The sequence below is a fragment of the Xenopus laevis genome, chromosome 7L, assembly GCF_017654675.1.
Source record: "Xenopus laevis strain J_2021 chromosome 7L, Xenopus_laevis_v10.1, whole genome shotgun sequence".
Lineage (NCBI taxonomy): Eukaryota > Metazoa > Chordata > Amphibia > Anura > Pipidae > Xenopus > Xenopus laevis.
In genome coordinates, this window is record NC_054383.1 from 108,520,065 (window position 1) to 108,525,239 (window position 5,175).

Here is a 5,175-nt window from a genome sequence, read left to right on the forward strand (position 1 = left end):
CAGTAATAAAAAGTAGCAATAACAATACACTTGTAGCCTTACAGAGCATTTGTTTTTTTAGAAGGGAGACAGTGAAGCCCATTTAAAAGCTGCAAAGAGCAATATAAACTATAAAAAACAAATAATATTTAGTATAACATACTAAAAGTTGCCTTAAAGGTGAACCACCCCTTTAAAGTACAAATAATGAAACACATTGTGGCTGCGTCTGGCCAACGTCTGTGTGAGACACAACCATTATAACTGCAGGGTGGGGGGGTTGCATTAAAATAGACAAAGCCCTGTGCTCACCACTAAGATGTATTGGAAGCATTATTTGTTGCTTTATGCAATGTAAAGGTTTAGGTCTGTAATATAAGGATTTTATTCCTAACACTGGATTCCAGCAGAAATGATGAGCTTGGGACTGGATTGCTGGAAAACTGGAGTTTGGTAGCTCAGGTTACCCACTCAGGATACTTATATCATGTCACGTAGAAAAGTAATGTCACAGAGAAATGTACTGGCCCTGTAACGTATAATGTCAGACCTTTGTGCAGTTTGGCTGAGGCTGGGATCCATATTAATGTCTCCCATACTGAATACAGGTAAGAAATTTATAATCCAGAATGCTTGGGACCTGGAGTTTTCTGGATAAGGGGTCTTTCTGTAATTTGGATCACCATAAAGTCTAATTACTGAGTCATATCTGAATACAGGTAAGAGACTTATAATCCAGAATGCTTGGGACCTGGAGTCTTCTGGATAAGGGGTCTTTCTGTAATTTGGATCACCATAAAGTCTAATTAATTGAAACATTAAATAAACCCAATAGGCTGGTTATATCTTCGTTTGGATCAAGCACTCGCTACTGTTCTATTAGTACAAAGTAAATCCAATTTTAATTATTTGATTAAAACAGAGTCTATGGGAGATGGCCTTCCCATAATTCTGAGCTGTCTGGATAACAGGTCCTATCCCTGTATAGGTTTGCTGCACTGGAGGGGCCTTAGTTAGACGACAGGCTGCACATGAAATGACTGATCAGAACACGGCTAAGGAGTTCTATGCACCACAACTGCCATACACAACTGCCATACACAACTGCCATACACAACTGCCATACACAACTGCCATACACCACATAGTAAGTTAGGTTGAAAAAAGACACAAGTCCAAGTTCAACCTAATAACTCTGCCTAACTGCCAGTTGATCCAGAGGAAGGCAAAAAACCCAATTTGAAGCCTCTCCAATTTTCCTTTAGAGGGGGTAAAATTCCTTCCAGTGAGATGATATCATCTCACCGACTCTTTCCCCAGGCAGGTCATAGGGATCAATGGGAATATTTCACATAAAGCCACAGACATTGGCAACTTCTTCTCCATATGGCATTAGTTACAGGCCAGGCTGTTTATAAATAGCAGCTAGATGGCAATCCTATATGTAATCTACTAAATATAACATATGAATACAGCAGAACCCCCCCCCCCCCTTTTATGTTTTTCAGGAGACCAGGAAAAAATAATGTAAAATACATAAAAATGTCAAGTCAGGGAAATGTGTTAAAACAACTTATTCTCCAAACTCAAAGCTTATAAGCATAGGAGTCTATTTTAATTAGAAATACAGGTATGCTCAGGATCTGGGGTTTTCCGGATTACAGATCTTTCTGTAATTTGGATCATCATGTCTAATAAAAATCATGTATACAGTATGTTAAATAGGCTGGTTTTGCTTCCAATAAGGATTCCTTGGGGGTTATGAAATAAAAGGCACCAAGTTTGCCCAGGAGCAGTAACCTATAACAACCAATCAGCAGGTAGCATTTACTGATCACCTATTTAAAAGCAAACATCTTATTGGTTGCTATGAGCTACTGCTCTTGGGCAAACTTTTATTACTAGTATCTCAGTTGGGATTAAGTACAAGATACAGTTTTATTATTACAGAGAAAAAGGAAATCATTTTTTACATTTTGGATTATTTGGATAAAACAGAGTCTATGAGAGACGGCCTTCACGTAATTTGAAAGTTTTGGGGATAACTGGTTTCCGGATAATGGATCCCATACCTGTACAATATTTACTGTGTTAATAACAAGAGTTAATGAGTGCAGTGTTAATGTTACACTATGGGGGGCATGTGCAAGGGTCTCTGTCAGTCACATACACAACCTAAAGCAATAAGTGATTGGTGCAGGACTGTATAAGGGGCAGACTCATTGGAACTGACTATTTACAGGCAGAACCATAGCAAAGTATACATCTGGTTAGTATTTTAAGCCTTTTTATTTCACTAATAATAATAATAACATTCATAGAGCACTTTGGGAACGTTAGGAAAAAAGAATTATGTAAATTTCAGTTAAACATTGTGTAAAAAATTATGGAAAAGCACCCATTAAAATACATTAAAAACTTAAAATCAGGAAATGTAAAATTGAGGTTTCAATATATAAATAAATAAATAAATATATATATATATATATATATATATATATATATATATATATATATATATATATATATATATACACAAATACACACAGGTATGGGACCTGTTATCCAGAATGCTCGGGACCTGGGGTCTTCCGGATAATGGATCTTTCTGTAATTTGGATCTTCATACCTTAAGTCTACTAGAAATTCATGTAAACATTAAATGAACCCAATAGGCTGGATTTGCTTCCAATAAGGATTAATTATATTTTAGTTGGGATCAAGTACAAGCTACTGTTTTATTATTACAGAGAATTATTCTTAAAAATTTGGATAAAATGGAGCCTATGGGAGACAGCCTTTCTGTAATTCGGAGCTTTCTGGATACACCTGTATATCTGCCATAAATTCAGGTATTTTAGGAGTGCAGGGCACCATCTGTTACCCAAGGATCTCCCTAGAGAAAACACACTCAAAAGACTTAGAAAAACAGCTCTGAATGTGCTCCCATGAGAGAACCACCAGTTTGTCGTTTGTAATTTCAGCAATCTGGTTGCTAGGGTCCAAATTCCCCTAGCAACCATGCACCATTTAAATAAGAGACTGGAATATGAATAGGAAAGGAACTGAATAGAAATATGAGTAATAAAAAGCAGCAATAACAATACATTTGTAGCCTTATAGAACATTTGTTTTTAGATGGGGTCAGTGACCCCCATTTGAAAGCTGGAAAGTCAGAAGGCAAATAATTAAAAGATAAAAAAAAAAAGAAATAATGAAGGCCAATTGAAAGGTTGCTTAGAATTAGCAGGTAACACAACTAAAAGTCCGACCCTTCCTGGAGGGAACAGTGTGACAGCAGCGGTGAGAAAGCAGCAGTCTATAGTCTGTTCAACTACACGTCACAAACATATGCAAAACTGAAGGCGCAATGAAAGCCGCATATACTCACAACATGTTTGCAGTGGTTGTGTCGGTGCAGCACAAGGGCTGGTTTACACTTGCTCTGTTTGTATGCACGGTTATAAAGCCATGGTGACACATAGGAGAAGGCACAATCCCGTGACAGTAACTAGAAGGCGTGTGAGAGAGGTATGACTGGTACAGGACAGAGGATGGGCATCTACACCTCATCCGTACTTTGCCTCGCTCTATATCACTCCGCGGCGCTCGCGCTGATCCACCGCAACAAAAACGTGCCTTGTGTGCCTCCAAAGGAGCCACGGTCTGCTAGTGAGATTAAAACGCCACTTTTGGTTGCTGAAATATTATCGGCACTTCCAGGGGAATATGGTACCACGGCACTATGTTGTCGGAAGGAGACAGAGGTGGTTGAGCTAAGATTGCACAAATTTGCATCAGCCAAGCGGGAGGTGGTGCGAGCGCCGTAAAATAACAGACCCTGTCAAAAGTGCCACGAGCGTAGCCTTGTGATTGGTTGCCCGAGTCACGCTTTGATTGGCTAGTCTGTGAGAGGTTTGACGGCTCAGTACCAATAAGCACATGATTTCACCTCTCCAGTAGCCAGTGTGTGGGCACTTTCTCTTTTGTGGTGTGTAAGGTCCCTCTGGCATTATATTCCTCCATCAGTGTGTATGCTACTAGTGCTGTGTATGTGCTTATATCTAAACTTTAGCCACCCCTTCTCATGTAACTGTGGGGCAGATTTACTAAAGGGCAAATTGTCGCCAGCAGCTGCTTCGCTCCCATTGCCAGGGCAGCCATCAGGGGGGAGAGTTGTAGGGGCCCCGAGGGTAGGGGGGGGGCCTCGGCCACGCCGCACTTTCTTATTTAGCTGGCCCCCCTGCTTTCTGAGAGCTGCTGACTTCGGGAAGGCAGGGCCACATTGCTTTCCTTTATTGGTCACAGAGTTTAAGTCCCAGCTGAGCTGCTCAGAGATTGGATAGCTGAGGTTTGAACTTCTCCTTCAACTCATCCAATCACCATGCAGCTTTACCAGGACTTGAAATCCTGTGACCAATAAGGGAAGAAAATGAAAGTTTTTTTACATGGATGTTCATTTCTGCCTAGAGAAACTTCGCTAGGGATCTTGTGCTCAGGTCAATTTGCATAGGGCAGGAAATTTAAAGTTGTATGGACGTCTTTTTGTTAAATGTTGGTGCATATACTTTTAAATTACACTTTTTAAAACACATGTCCAGGGAACCTTAAAAAAGACAATAGAGTTATTATAATGCCCTACACATGAGCCCACTGTAAAGTTAATGTTCCATATGTTTGCAAATGTATGGGGAAAAAGGGTTCCCCAAAAAAAGTTAGTTAGGTCTTTTGCAGCCAATCAGGCTCTACAATAACTTAATGCATTTTCGTCTCACAGAATATAATGTAAGTGACAGAAGATTGAGGAAGTTCTAGCTACTTTAATGCACTTCGCCATGGTCTGAGGTGGCAAAAGAGGTAACGTTGAGTAAAATCAGCACTTTAGTGAATTTGCGGAGTAACAACCGTTCGCCAGAGTGAAAAGTCGCCTGGCGATAGAGTGCGAATGGCCACTAGCACCTGTCTCTTTCTCTAGCGAATTGGTACATGTGCCTGTTGGTAAATCAGCGATGTCCCTGCGGGCGGTAACGCTAGTGAATTGCCGCTAGTGTTAGCCACTTCGCCCTTTAGTAAATCTGCCCCTGTGTCTTTTTATTATTTGAAATAACATGGTGAGTGTAGGCTGATCTGGCAGTGATGGTGCAAGAAATGGCCTCATGGAAGTGCCTGTGTGAGATACTGTCTGTATGATATAAC

At 40.3% G+C, this 5,175-nt stretch overlaps 1 protein-coding gene across 1 annotated transcript in view; it reads right to left on the reverse strand.

The window, feature by feature from the left end:
- LOC108696645 (cyclic AMP-dependent transcription factor ATF-5-like) overlaps positions 1–3,933 on the reverse strand; it is a 5,880-nt gene extending 1,947 nt beyond the window's left edge. Inside the window, exon 1 of the mRNA XM_041569458.1 lies at positions 3,371–3,933. The gene's annotated coding sequence lies outside the window, so the exon portion shown is untranslated. The remainder of the gene's footprint in view (positions 1–3,370) is intronic.
- Positions 3,934–5,175: the final 1,242 nt, after the last annotated feature.